The 15,275-nt window shown below is 47.3% G+C and overlaps 1 protein-coding gene across 7 annotated transcripts in view; it reads left to right on the top strand.

The window, feature by feature from the left end:
- PDZD2 (PDZ domain containing 2) overlaps positions 1-15,275 on the top strand; it is a 404,359-nt gene that overhangs the window by 190,337 nt on the left and 198,747 nt on the right. Inside the window, exon 1 of one of the 7 annotated variants that reach the window (XM_024981522.2) lies at positions 2,865-2,984. The exons of the other annotated variants lie outside the window; for them this stretch is intronic. The gene's annotated coding sequence lies outside the window, so the exon portion shown is untranslated. Of the gene's footprint in view, positions 1-2,864; positions 2,985-15,275 lie in introns of those variants that run through there. 7 annotated transcript variants of the gene reach the window in all.

Genomic DNA, 15,275 nt, shown 5'->3' with positions numbered 1-15,275 from the left:
CTTTCATGTCAGACTCCCACCAAGCAAATTCACCCCGCTGTTGTATTGCTTATTTCTTATCAGTACAACACACAGATTCCTTTTAAATAACACGATCTGCTGTGATCCTCACATCTTTGTCAGTTTTTCTCCAATCTAGATATTAAGCCCCTTTTATGCCTGTCATTTGATCATTACCCCTCAGGATACTACTTTTGTAATCAGCCGTCACGCTGAACTTGAAACTTTTTCATGAAACATTTCCTTCATGTGTTGAAGCCAATTTGGATTCTCCTAGCATATCAGTAATTCCCACTGCAATTAATATTATTTGTAGACCCTGGGTGTGCTCAAAGCAATTTTAAGTATTATTTAAACCAGAGCTAGGGTAAAATTGGAGGCCATGTTTTAAGCACCCTTTTGTTTACTGAGCCATTGATCTCTTTTCCAGTCTGCAGTGAAACCCGGTGAGGAAAAGACAGACCAGATCGTATCTTTCTGGCTTGCTGATGAGAATGTCATATGCATTCAAAAGCTTTCCTGAAATTAAGATATTGTACAGATGTGGTCAAATTTTAATTCTCAGCACATACACACCCTAAACTGAGCTTAGGCACAGAGTTGCTGGGGGAAGAGGGAATATTTATTTGCATTATGCTTAAAATCATGGATTTCCTTTAAACAGCATTGATTTGCACATCATAAATTACATACCAGATGGAAGGAGTAGAGAGAGTTAGAGGAAAACTGGAAGTGGAGAAAGCAATCAGAAGGAAAAAAGGGAGCCCTTCTGAAATTATTATTAGAAGATTATTCAATTTGAACCTAATTCCCATAAAATTTATCAGATATGGAGATGCCACATAAAAGTATGCTAATGAATCCACCAGGACTACCAACTTCTGGCAGAAGAGAGGGGAAAGGGAAGTGGGGAGGAGCTAACATTCACTGCAACCTTTAGAATATATTGTAAGGCAGTCACTTTCTGTTAGAGACTTTTGATACACTTGGCTTTACCTAAAATCATCAGTCTAACTTGCTTTGACCCAGGAATTACAATATTTTGAGGACTGGCTTGCGAAAGCTTGTTCTTACTGGCACATGTACTGTTCTCTTAATGTCCATTGTCACTGTTGGTTGCAGTGCCCATCCTTCCTTGAGATATCCTTTATCCTGGGGTCTTGTTTCCTTCTAGTATTTCCAAAGGAGGCATGTCTCTGGGTTTGCTGTTGTGCCAACCGGAAGGAAGCAACTGGGGGTGATTTCAGGGGGGGTGATTATGATCAGTACTTACCATGTGCTCTGTGGGCTGCTTCCAAGAGTGGGCAGATGTCCAGGGGAGCCTGGACATGGGTTGGCCCCTCCCAGGCTCTCATTACCCTTTCCAGTGGCAATAATGATACTGAGAACTGAAGCTTTCTTTTGCCTGCTCCTTTTTAATTAATTGCTTTGAATTCTACCAGATTTGTCCATTGAAGAACTGTGGGACACCCAGGAAGTGAACGATAGCTTAGAGATACAGGGGTGGGGAGCCAGACTGGGGGCAAGATTCTGGCATGAACCCCATGGGGTGGGGTGGAGTGTGTGTGCCTGTGTGGCACGCAGCTTCAGGCTGTAGGGAGATTTGTGCCTTGCGACCACAGGAGGTCCCCAGATCTGTCCTTCCTCCTGGGAGCTCCAGCCTGGATCACTTCCGAAGCCAGGTGAAAACGTGCTTTGAGCAGAAGTTCCTTGATGGTTTGAGGTTTGGCACAGCGATGCTTTTCGTTTTCAACAAGTGTTCCAAGGGGGAAAAAGGAATAGAACACAATTGAAGTTTTGAAAAGCAACCTCTTCACGCAATGAAATGTGGGGCGACCCCATCCCCCTCCACAGGCCCTCACCCTTGCTCTAAGAAAAGCAAACACTGTTTTCCTGTCTTATTTGTATTCCCATTAATTTAAGACAGGAAGCCCTCAGTGGGTGTGATGTAAACAATTCAGCCTCGTGGGTCGGGCTTCCTCATCAGTTTGCAGCTGGAGAGATGTCTGCACCGCCCGAGCCCATTCATGCCTCTCCCGGGGATGGCTCGTTGACTGAACCCCGCAGAAGGCGGGAGGGGCGCGGGAGCCCGAGAAGGTATAAAGGAAATGCTTCAGTTGTGCAGTCACCGGCGGTTGTAATTCAGCAGTGGTAAATTTGGTTTCTCCAGCAGAAATAATCTCACTGCAGCTTTCTGGAAAGTTGCCTGCTAGATTGCCCAGTGCGATGGTTGTTGATTCTGGTGTGGGGCTCCCCCTCACCCCACCCCACCCCCAGTAAGGACCCATGCTGCCGCCGATTATGAAACGGAGCGGTTATGAAATGAATTGATGTCGGGGAGCTGGAGCTCCTCGCGGCGGCTGGAGGGAGAACTTTTGACCGGGCGAGGGTTATCTGGGTGGGGCGTTTTTCTCCTCAGACCTGCTCCCAGTTACCGCTGGAAGCTCCGGAGCAAGTTGACATAAATAAAAGGTGTCTGCATCAGAAACCCCAAACTCCCCGAATTCTCCCCGGTGCAGTTTCCTTTTCCGACTGGGAGGGGTTGGGGGTGGGGGGAGTGACCGGGGAAGGGGTTCTGGAATGCCGTGGAGTTTTGACAAGTGAGCCAGGGGAGTGACGAGGCCAGCCGGGATTCCATTACAGTCTTTTTCAAAACCTCCCAAGCCGGGCTGGCGGAGGGGGATCCTCCCGCAGACCTGCCGCGCTCGGAGCGGGGCGCTCGGGGCTCCCCGCGGCAACCGTGCTCCGGAAGGGCCGTCGGGGGGCGCGCAGGGGGCCGGCTTCCCGGGCGGGGCGCGCGCGCTGAGCGGCCCCGCCCCGCCCCGCCCGCGCCCAGCAGGTGATTAGGCTCCGGCTCGGCCCCGGGGTGTGCGAGCCCCGCCCGGGAGCGAGGATTACCCGGGGCCGGCTGCTCCCGACCGAACCTCAGCTGAAGACGTCGAGAGGAGATCCCCCGCCCCGCGAAGGTGACTTCAGAACTGGAGGTAGGAATCTGCTTTAGCAGACAAAAACCTCAGGCGTCCTCCATCCGATCCGGCTTTGGGGTGCCGACTGAGGCTGCCTGAGGGGGTGTGGAAATTGAGCCCCAGCCTCCTCCGAGAAACACCCGCCGCCGCCGAACGGCCGCGGCGCTCATCTCGCAGACCCCTTGGGTGTCGTGTTTTCGATTTGGGGGATTTGCGTGTTTATGGATGGTTTGTGCTCCTTGGGAGGAGTACCCGACGAGGAACTGGTTTGTCAATTACTAGACGGAAGGAGGCGCCCTGAGTGTGTGTATGTGTGTGTGTGTGAGCGGCGGGGTGGGGGGGGGGGGAACGAGGGACAAGTCCGGGGGTCTCCAGAGCCAAGATCCTGACAGTCACGGCGGAAAAGCTGTGCTGTTGAAGTCCAGGAAGGGAGAGAGGATGTCCAGCAACCAGGCATCTGTTAACGCTGCCCTCATCCCCCTGCTTCTCGCTACGGCCAGCAGGGAATGAGTCTGGGTACAGCATAGCTGCCGCTCCTGCCAGCAGGAACTGTTTATGATCCCTCAAGTGCTTATAATCGCCTTTGGGGACAGATCTTCGCCCTGAACGACTAAACAGTCTACTTGGACAACTCCCCCACCCCTAATTCACAAAATGTTTTGATTGTCTCATCCACCAATCAAAGGTTTTCAAGATGAGGGCTTTTGGGAAAGAGAATGACATTTTCTGTCCTGTCACAACTCTCATAAGCAGTTTGTAAACACTAGGAGTGAAATTCAGTCAAATTTTGTCTGATGAGATGGGGTTGGTAAAGAAGAGGGAACTACAGCTGTCACCCTGGGAACCACTTCTGGGAAGAATAGATTTCTGTGAATGTAAATAGTAAATGCTTTTCGTAAAAATAGGTCAGGCTGAGTTTTATATCATAAGGGGGATGGCATAAACTCTAATGGAGAAATATCTTTAAACACACACAAAATACAGTACTTTCAGCCTTTAGCCTTTGCATTCCTGTACTGTTTTGCAACTGTACATTGACTTTGCAGATGAATTGAAAAGGTACAAGGGGATCTGCCTTTGTGCTTATTCGCTGTTGTGTCCGACTCCTTTCGACCCCATGGACTGTAGCCCACCAGGCTCCTCTGTCCATGGATTTTGCAGGCAGGAATATTGGAGCAGGTTGTCATTTCCTACTCCAGGGGATCTTCCTGACCCAGGGATCGAACCTGTGTCTCCTGCATTGGCAGGCGGATTCTTTACCATTGAGCCACATGGAAAGCCCCACAAGGGATTTTCTCTACCGCCGTATGCTAATCTGGCAGTTAATCTCACTAACCTGTAGAAGGCCACAGCCTCTTTTACTGAGGTGTTAACAAGGCCCACCTACAGTTAATTGCTTTCAGGGCTGCTGGTCAAACCCATTGTCCCTCCTGTACTGCCTCTGGGATCCACAGGTAGGTGGGCTTTAGGAAACCAGGCCTGTGCCAGGCTCTAAAAAAAAGTCCTCAGAGACTGCTACACAGAGAAGAAACAGAAATAAGATGCACCAGGTAAACTGATGGGGAAACCAGTGTGGACTCAGGGTTTCACGCTTGCCCACGCCCTTTCAGCCTTGAGCTCTGTGAGCTGGTGCAGCTGAGCGTAATTGTCTGAGGAGACAGAGTCAACTTCTTCTAACCCATGGGGGAAGGAAGACAGCCTGCCTAAAGAGCAGCAGGGTGTCCCCAAACCGCCTTTCTGCTTGCCTTCTTTATTCTGTAAGTTGACCAACCACACGCTTGACCCACACAGCTCCCTTTAATCCCGTATTCCTACTAATCTCAATAACTCAGGCAGGTCACACTCAGGAATTGTTTCCTTGAAGGGGAAGAGTGACCCCATTCCTGCCTGTTTCGTGGGCCATCGAGTTCTTGTCGCACCTGCTTTGCCAGGTGCTCAGCCTTTGCTGCCTTTAGCATCAACTCTTCTTTCTCTGTCTCTCAGAGGTTTCACCAAATACCTCTGCTGCTTAGAGAAGCAGGTTCTCCTGATCTCTGCCTGGGATTTCGTTCTGGAATCTGATTCATTGCCTCAGCTTCCTTTCCTTCCTTATCAAAGCTATTCATAGACATAATTGTAAAGCCATATATTTCTAGAAGGCTTATACATAGAAACAGCAGTTATTTGACCCACCCCTCACTAACCTTAGCTTCTGTGCCCCAGAGACAAGAGCTTCAACTTTGCCCATGTTTCTAAATAGTAGGCGTGTCCCGTTCCACCTGGTTCATCCCTCTGGCTGAGCCTTCTGGTCTCCTTCACTCTGGAGTTGCTGCCAGAGGCACAGCTGTCATCCTGGAATTCCTTATCACAGCAGGGGTTCATTTGCTCTTCATGTGACATCCCTTGTGTTTTAGACCCACGTCTTCCTTCTTTGCTTCGGCTCTCTTGCTGGTAACATCTTCTAGTAGTTCTGAGAAAGACTGCCTGGGAAATAAGTTTTGAGATCTTCGAAGTTAGATTAATAGTTTCCTAGGGGTGTGAGCTCTGTGTTGGAAGTCTGTTCCTGAACTTGGGATGCTTTGTTCTTCCAGGTTCAGTATAGCCATTGAGGTGTCTGTCATTCTGGCTCCTGAGGCTTTGAATATACTCATTTCCCCTTCTCTGATTTTCTTGTCTTTGTAATGTCCTTGCCCTCTGTAATGAAATCTCATTCAGTACACCTTGCTGTGTCTTTTTTTTTTTTTTTTTCATCAATTTACTTGGCTTTCAGTGGACCTTCTCAATCTGAAAATCGTGTCCTTCAGTTCTGAACTGTTTTATGGAATATTAAAGTGATTTCTGTCCTCTTCTGGAACACATATTAAGTTGAAATGGGGCCCTCATACGTTGAATCTCTAATTTTCTTACTTTTTCCCTATGTTTTCTCCTTTTTTAAAAAAGTTCTACTTCCTGGGATATTTCCTCATTTTATCTTCCAACCCATGTATTGAATTCCCATGTCTGTCATCAAATTTCTTGTTTCCAAGAGCTCTTTAAAAACCTCAAATTTTCTTTTTATAACCTCCTGTTCTCGTTTCATAGATGAAAAGCTTTTCAACCCTCAACTCTCGTCAAGGATCACAGTGGCAGTTTCTTTGAAGTGTCCCTCTGTTCCCTGTGCTGTTTGTTTTCCTCTGATTTCCTCTTAGTTTTTGTTTTGGAATCTGTTGCATGTTAAAGGCTTTGCTCAGATGTCTGAGGATCCTGGAACTGACTGCTGGGAAGTTAACTGGAAGGTCTGCACGCCTGGATGGAGCTGACACCCAGGATCAGCTCCACCTTACCAAGAAAGAACATTAGAACAGTGTTTTAGAACCTGGAACAATTCCTGGCATACAGTAAACTTTCCATTTAAGTTGCCCAAGTATTTGAATGATGTTGGGTCTTGCTAGGGCTCAGGTAGTAGTGATTACGAAGAGCGCCCCAGGTGAGTCCACATGTGCGGCCAGCCGTAGGATTATCCTGCTGAGGGATTTTATTGGAGGATTCCCACCTGTGGGTGGAAGGGCTTTCCCTCAAAGGAAACTGAAGAGAAATCCCCATGCCCAGGGGAATTGGTGGCTGCTGCATTCTATGAGCCAGACTCAGATGGAGACCAGGAAGCCAGCATTTGGTATGGAACCTTCTCCCATTTCCCTGTTTCTAAGCGTACCCCTTCTCTGAGTTACATTGAAGTGTCTCTGAGTCCATAGTCACTCTGATTCAGCAGAGCAAACAGGTTGCAGAATGCAGGCAGTCACTTTGGAGCCGGGGTGAGAGGGGAGACCCAGGGTCTGACAGCTTCTGGCACAGATAGCCAGCTCTAATGTTTTGGGGCCCCTGACCCCCTCAGTGCCTGGTGTCCCAAATTCCAGAGACCCTGGAGCTCTGCTTCCGGGCTTCCCATCCTGCTGCGCTAGGTTTCAGCTTTCTTCCGTCTGCTAAGTCAGTTACCTTGGGTTAGACCACTTTACAGATTCCAAAATTTTGTTGCATTGTTTCTTTTTATCTTTAAGAGTTTAGCAAACCTGTCCTGCCCCGCCCAGTTTAAAAAACTTTTCTCTCATTTCAGTCCATCACAGTTTACTGGCAAGTGACTCTCCCTTCTCCTCTCAGTTCTTCTGTTTTTACACCCCTCTGCTGCGGGTGCCCCCTTGGGACAGAATACTAATAGGCCACGATGTACTGTCAGCTCAGCAGTGATCATTAAAGATGTCCAGGCCCTGGATAGAGTGGTTCTTGGGCATTTATACCAGGTATGTTAGCATCTTCTCTATCAGGTCAGTGATTCTTCTTGGTATGTGTGAAGCATAAGGCAGAAGCATTTCTGAATGGGTTTGATGCTGTGGCTTACCAGAATTCTATCTTTGAGAATAACTGTAGAGCATGCTAACTCCTGAAATACATTCATGTTCATTTCTTCCTTTGGTCCTGGCCAGAAGCCTGTTGCAGACTCAGTGGTCACATGGACCTGATAGCGTCCGTTATGTGAGATGATTCGTGGACTTCATTTGTGGTACCTCCATCCCACACTCCAGGGATGCGTATAGGAAAGAGTATGTGATCCAGGTCTGGGCAGTGAGGTGTGAAGGAATGTCTCTTGCGGAGCTTCTTGCGGGAGGTCTGCTCATTACCAAAAAAAAAAGACACACAAAACAAACGAACCTTTTGCTTTCTTGGCGCATTGCTGTCTAGAACTACTGGAGGCATCTTGCCACCAGCCTTAGGAGAGAGCAGATCCCTGAGTGTCCTCAAGAAGCACTGTATTTCTCCATGCTTCCCATCCTGTGAGATGATGAATTTCCTCCTTGTTCAAGCCGTTTGGAATTGGGGTTTGGTATCATTTGCTGCCAAGCTAACGCAGGTGGATATTGATCTACACGCCATCTCATTTCCAAAAGGAGTTAAGCACACCCTGGGCTCACCTTACGGAAGATCTGAGCTGCCTGATTCCTCATTCTGATTCCAGGGAGGATTCTTCTCTACTCTGGTGATTTCCAGGCAGATGAAAGTAATTTTATTCTCTCTTCCAACTTCAAAGGAAAGAATAACCAATGAGACAGTTGGAGGGGAAAAGAGGATTCCTTTGCTTTGGAGATTGCTACCCAATCCCAGCCAGAGAACTTTTTGGGGCTGTCACAGAAATGAAGACTGTTCTTAAAATCATGAGGTCACGAGGACACCCCACGTACTGCAGCCTGTGACAAGCCAAGCGCTTATTACCACTCACCCCTGCAGTGGTTGGGACTGGCAGGCCTGTTTGCACACTTGGTATCATTTCCTCTGTCTACCACCCTTTGTCTTTTGTGCATCCCAGACTTGGGGAAGCTTGTAAGATGAAATAAACTCCGGAAGTGCTCAGTGGAATGCAGGAAAAAGTAGACGGACTGTTCCAGTTTTCTCCAGTCTGACTCAAGTGCAATGACTCTCTTCTCTTTTTATGAACGGGAGGCCCTCCTAATCTCTTCCATTCCCAGTTCAATGTTAGCCCGAAGGGAAGGCTTCGATTGCCCTCAGCATTATACCATCATGTTCCTGTTTGTATCTGCATCCCTCACCAAACCAAGACTGTAAGGATGGGCACTTCATATTGTGCCACGCACTATTACAAGCTTTAACCTGTGAACTTAACCTCACAATGATCCTATGGAGAGGGTACCATTATTATTCCTGTTTTACAGTGGAGATGACGTGAGGCACACGGTATTTTAGGGAAATTGCTCAAGGTTGTCCAGCTTTTCAGGAGTGAAGCAGAGATTCAGACGTTGGCAGTCTGGTTCTGTGCTATATAACATGTATGCTTCATGCTAATAATTCATCATTACAGCTGGAACACCCTTACACCATCTGTAGTATACAATAGGGATTCAGCTGTTACTGTGAGTGAATAAATGCAAGGATTTTTCATGTCATTCCTGACTCATTAATTTTAATAGCAGCATATTTCCCCATCAAGTTAAAGCACCGTGATTTGTGTAACTTGTTTCCCCAGGATTGGACATGTAAGTAGCATGGTCTAGGATATCTGAGACTGAGGTTGTCCTGAGAAATCTCAGACACGCGGTCCCTAATTGGGCAGTGACCATGAGACATCTTTTAACCCTTCTCTTCCTCTGCCGTCCCTGCACACATTACTCTCCCCACCCTCTGCCACCCTGAGGAGCAATCCTGATCCTCACCCCAGCGCCAGGTTCCCGTTGCCATCACTGGAACTCTGCACAAAAGCAGATGGCATTACAGAGACTTCAGAACGCCACACTTGCAGAACTTTCTCCGAGGGTCTCTGGTAAAGGTTATCAGTTGGCAGGGAGTTGACGTTTGAACTGCAGATCTCTGAAATGGCGCCTGCCAAGTGCCGTTTTCCAGGTGGTTTCTCATAACGTGTCGTTTTGCGCTTTTGAATCCAGAGATAATGCACCCGACTCTTTCATTTGTTTTTTAAGACTTTTGGCTGACCTCTGGGATTCTTGTTTTAATTGCCAACTGATAGAAAATATAAATGGAAAAATGTGTTCGTGTGCAAACTTGGGACTTTATCTTTGGAAATTGGGGGTGGGTGAGGGTAGAGGGTTAAGGAAAATTGAAACAATTTTGTCTGGTCAGTGGATGCCGTAACTTCCTTGTAAACAAAAGTAAACACATCACATGTCAATATGAGCATTTTGTAGAAACTATTTGCAATTTAAAGAGTTTCTGTTTGTACACATTTACTTGAGGTTTGTTAGAAGACTTTGTTTAGATTAGGGGACTGCCCTGAGGGTCTAGTGGTTGAGACTTGGCACTGCCAATGCAGGGGGTGCAGGTTCAATCCCTGCTCAGGGAACTAAGGTCCCACATGCCATGTGGCATGGCTGCTGCTGCTAAGTGCTTTAGTTGTGTCCAACTCTCTGCGACCCCAGAGACGGCCCACCAGGGTCCACCATCCCTGGGATTCTCCAGGCAAGAACACTGGAGTGGGTTGCCATTTCCTTCTCCAATGCAAGAAAGTGAAAAGTGAAAGGGAAGTCACTCAGTCGTGTCCTACTCTTTGCGACCCCATGGACTGCAGCCTACCAGGCTCCTCCATCCATGGGATTTTCCAGGCAAGAGTACTGGACTGGGTTGCCATTCCCTTCTCGGGTGGCATAGCTAAAAAAGATTTTAAAAATTAGATTAATCCTATGGTGAGATCCTTTGGTAGGATAAATCTTTTTTTTTCTGGACTTTTTTCTTTTTTTTACATTAGAGATGTATTTGGGACAAGTGGTGGCTCAGATGGTAAAGAATCCGACTGCAATGCAGGAGACTCAGGTTTAATCCCTGGGTCAGGAAGATCCTCTGTAGAAGGGCATGGCAACCGACTCCAGTATTCTTGCCTGGAGACTCCTCATAGACAGAGGAGCCTGCAGGCTACAGTCCCTGGGGTCGCACAGAGTCGGACACGACTGAGCGACTAACATGTTAGCTTTCACTTTTAATACATCTCCAGTGTCTATACAGGTGGGCATGTGTGTGTGTGTGCATGTTCTCTTTCCTCCCTCAGGTCGTTTTCTGCCTTCCTTTGGACCAAGAGTCCAGAACTACAGCATTGAGGCTCCATTATCCTGTTTCTGGTTGGGTTCAGCCAACAGGTACAGGCAGGGGATCAAAAGGCAGGAGGAAAGTGTTGGGGTATTTATCCTCCTCACTGCTCTCCCCTCAGCCTTGCCAAGGTCCTGACAATGGCTTATTTCTTCTGAACTCTTGCGGACAGCTTGGGCTCATGACCCCAGCTCACACTATTTCCTCCCCTTGCCCCTCAGACCTGTAGGTGGTAATAGTTTCCCAGCTATTGCCAGCTTCTAGGTGCTTCACCCTCCTGCAAATATTCCCTGTATGTAACTTTCTCGAGTTCAACCCTTTTGAGTGTCTCTTCGGTTTTCTGCTGGGAACCCTGACTGACATCATCCATATGGCCACCTCTTTCTCATAGAAAATCATGATTGTCATTTCTGGTTCTAAAATACTGGTTGCATTTACTTGAGCACATCTGAATTTGAATCATATCCTGTCCTGTCCAAGAGCTGTCATCTTATTCTTGTGTCTCTTCTGTCTTTTCTATTAGATGGTGAGGGACAGGGGACTGTGTTATCCTGCCTTCTCCCTATAATGTCTGCTACATATAGTGGTAACAACAGTTGGCAACTCTTGAAGTAAGATAATATACATACAGGTGTGCATGTAGGTATGTAGTATATTTGTGTGCATCTGTTGCTCACTTGTGTTCGACTCTTTATGGTCCTATAGACTGTATAGCCTACTAGGCTCTTCTGTCCATGGGATTTTCCAGGCAAGAATACTGGAATGGGTTGCCATTTCCCGGTCTGGAGGATCTTCCTGACCCGGGGATCAAACCTGCGTTTCTTACTCCTGCACTGGCAGTAAAGTTCTTTACCACTAGCACCACCTGGGAAGCCCCATGTGGTATGTATGTGGGTATAATATATCTGTGACTGTTTTTTGTTTTTTTTTTTAATACCCTTTAGGTTTATCTTGATCAGCACTGGCTCATTTTTTTATAAAGTAAACAATGACCAGGGACCAATAGGCAACTCATTATGCTAGGTATTCCCATTAATGCATTTTCAGAGTTCATAATGTTTCTCAAAGGGGGGTTCATCAAGAGCTGAAATTACAGAATTTTCAAACTAAAAGGAATCTCAGAGTATATCTTACTCAGTTTCATCCTTTTTAGGTGATGCTCAGGCTGAGTGGTTCAGTGCCTTGTTCTGGGCCACAGATGCCAGAACTTGGTGCTCTTGACTCTTCCCAGGGTTTCATTCAACCAGCCCTCTCCAGGTCAGTCTGCCTGGTCACTCATAGGTGCTCTCTGGTAAAACTAACCTCCACCAGGTGCCCCTTAGAAAGCCTCTCTGCTGTCCCTTATTGCTTCTCTCTGTGTTGCAAATGCAAACCAGATAGTCACGCTCTGAGCTCATAAAAGGGCCTAATAGGATGCAGACGGTGGATTCTAACCCAGGCTCCAACCTTGGCCCCACGTGTAGACAGCTGGGGGAATACTTGGGCCAACCCACAGCCACTCTGGGCCATCTCCCTTTACCAACTTTAAGCTTTGGAGCAGCATTTTATGCGGGCGTACGAGGTGCTGGGGTTGGGTTGGGCGAGTGAGTTATAAGTTTTGCAGTTATTGGAGCCAGAGTCCCAGGCCTCATCCGTGGGAGATGAGATCTCGGAGTCAGGCTCAGCTGCTTGCAGAGGGTGTTTGCTGACGGGCGCTGCTCCTGTGATGATGGCCCTTCGTGAGTCCATTTAGCACAAGGACAAGAGTATAAGGTGTTCCCTATAAAATAAAAAATCTTTGGCTCCACTAAATCACACTTAAAGTTGGTTTAAGATGGGTTGAGAAGAACCCTTTCTTTCATGAACAGAAACAAACTGGTCTAGGTCTGCATGTGACAAGATGAATGTCAGTAATTAGTGTTTCTTTCTCTGTGTGTTACATTTTCTCCCATATGCAAATCAGCTGGAGGCTGATAAATTGCTATACCTCACCTGTAAGACTTAGGTTCAGGAAGATGAGGAAAGGAGATGCAGGGGATGATGCCTTTACTGAGTGCCTGCTGCTTGTCAGGCTTTGTCCTGGCAGCTTTAACAAAAAAGATTTCACTTCCAGAAAGCTGTGTCATGCTCATTTTGTAGATGTGAAAACTGAGGCTCACAGCTCAGTGACATACCCAGAAGTACATAAGTAGGATGAGGTGCTATATCACCTCCTCATTTCTGACTCTACAAATACACCTTGTCAGAGGAGGAATGCCATTCTAAACCCAGCTGGCCCGAATTCTTGCTAAATGACTCTGGGGAGCATTAGTTTCTCTGCCTTGGTTTTCTCAACTGTAAAGTGGGGATAGTGTATGTTGATCCTTCCCAGGTTGGTGATAAGGATCGAGGTAATGCACAGGAAGAGTTCATCTCTGTGCCGGGCATGTGAAAGCCCTTCATGCAGCTTGCTCCCAGGCCCCGGGAGCTGGGTTTGCTGCTTCTCCTTTCAGGATGTGCTTTGTCAACTGTTATCTCTCAACTTCCCTGAGTTGTTTCCTCAGTTATAAAACTAGGCTTGGGATAAAGGTCAGTTTTCTGAATTGAGAAAAACCAAGGAGAAGGAGACAAATCCCTATCTATCCTATCCTATCCTATCCTATCTATCCTATCTATCCCTATCTATCTTGTTACAAACTTCTGAAAGTGCTGGGTCTATGTATTGTTGTCATTGTTGACTCGTTTCAACTCTTTGTGACCCCAGGGACTGCAGCACGCCAGGCTTGTCTGTCTTTCGTCATCTTCAGAGTTTGCTCAAACTCATGTCCATTGAGTCACTTATCCCATACAACCATCTCGTCCTCTGTCACCCTCTTCTCCAGCGTTTCCCAGCATCTTTTCCAGTGAGCTGGCTCTTCGAATCAGGTGGCCAGATAATTGGAGCTCCAGTCCTTCCAATGTATTACTTTGGGATAAACCTGTCCAAGTCTACCGGAGAGAATCTAAGCTTGGTCAGCTGCTCTGGAGGTAGCTTTTCTGAATCAGCCAAATTCCAGCAACACTCTCTCCAGCTAACCCTGAGTTCCTAACAGGTTTTCCTCTTTTGTTACTCTGTCCTCCTTGTAAAGAAAAGCTCTGTTGCTTTCAGTTGCATTGTACAGAGTAGTCTCTGAACACATCTTCACTTCTGGGTCACCAACTGTGTGTGTGTGTATGGTGGGGGACCACCAGCTGGGTGTCCTCCAGTTCAGTGCCGTTCTGATGCTGTCTCCCTGGAGGTGGCATCAGATCTCACAAGTTAAGGGCTCAGTCCACTAAGACTGTCTCCTGCCCCCCACTACTCACGCTCCAGATGACAGTCAGAAGTCCAAGTTTCACCTGCGTTTCTGACTGACCGACTGTAAATAGGTTTCCACAACCACTCCTATTAATAGGATTAATTAATCAGGTTTGATTAATTTGCTAGAGCATCTCATGGAGCTCAAGAAACAGTTTACTTACTGGATTACTGGTTTGTTATAAAAAGGACACAATGTGGGGAGATGCATAGCGCGCATGCAAGATTTGGGGAAAGGGCATGGCGTCTCCAGGTGTTCACCAACTCGGAAGCTCTGTGAACCCAGCCATTCGGGTTTTTTGGGGGAGGCTTCATTACATAGGCATGATTGAAATCATTGGCCATTGATGATTGAACTCAGTTTCCAATGCCTCTGCCTTCCTCAGAGGTTAAGGGGGTAGGGTGGGATGAACAGTTCCAACCTTCTAATCATGCCTGCCACACGCCCCCACCCCTGCAACCAGCATCCATCCTTAAGGACTTTGCAGAAGTCACCACATTATCATCAGCTCAGATATGATTGAGAGGGACTTGCGGGGAGCTTCCCTGCTGGCTCAGTGGTTAAGAATCCTCCTGTCAATAAAGTGGGTTTGATCACTGATCCGGGAAGATCCCATAACCTATGGGGCCACTAAGCCTGTAGGTCAGAACTGCTGAGCCCGGGCTCGACAACAAGAGAAGCCACCGCAACGAGGAGCCCGTGTGCCACAACTAGAGAGTAGCCTGTGCTTGCTGCAACTAGAGAAAAGCCCACATAGCCGCAAAGATGCAGCACAGCCAAAAGTGAATAAATAATCAGTTTTTAAAAAAGGAAGAGACTTGTTAAAAAGATACTCATTTTACTTTGATTGCTCTGGAACTGTTTCCAGGACTGAATAGAATATTTAAGATTCCCCTATGACTCTCATGTAGGGAATTTCAAGGGTTTTAGGAGTGCTGTGTCAGGAACGGTGGGCAAAGACTAAATATTTTAAGTCACGGTATCACACTGTGGGTATAGATTTATCATTGTTATCCTCTTTTTTCCCCTCTTCCTTCACCCATCCCCCTTGCACCAACACCTTGTACAGCTTGCAGCATTGCCCCTTGTTCCTTCCACTCCAGTCACTGAAATAGGTAACCTGTGGCGGCCCACTTATGCTCCCAAGGTATTTAGGCCTTTCTTCAGAATGTTCCAGAAAATTCTCTTACATGCAGGCTTCCCTGTCTCCCTTTGCCTTTGGCAGCGCTGCTGCTAAGTCACTTCAGTCGTGTCTGACTCTGTGCGACCCCGTAGACGGCAGCCCACCAGGCTCCCCCATCCCTGGGATTCTCCAGGCAAGAACACTGGGGTGGGTTGCCATTTCCTTCTCCAATGCATGAAAGTGAAAAGTGAAAGTGAAGTCGCTCAGTCATGCCCGACTCTTAGTGACCCCATGGACTGCAGCCTATCAGGCTCCTCCGCCCATGGGATTTTC

Source organism: Bos taurus, chromosome 20, assembly GCF_002263795.3.
Source record: "Bos taurus isolate L1 Dominette 01449 registration number 42190680 breed Hereford chromosome 20, ARS-UCD2.0, whole genome shotgun sequence".
NCBI lineage: Eukaryota > Metazoa > Chordata > Mammalia > Artiodactyla > Bovidae > Bos > Bos taurus.
The sequence above is the reverse complement of the archived record's forward strand: the minus strand, read 5'-3'. Positions and strand labels throughout refer to the sequence as shown.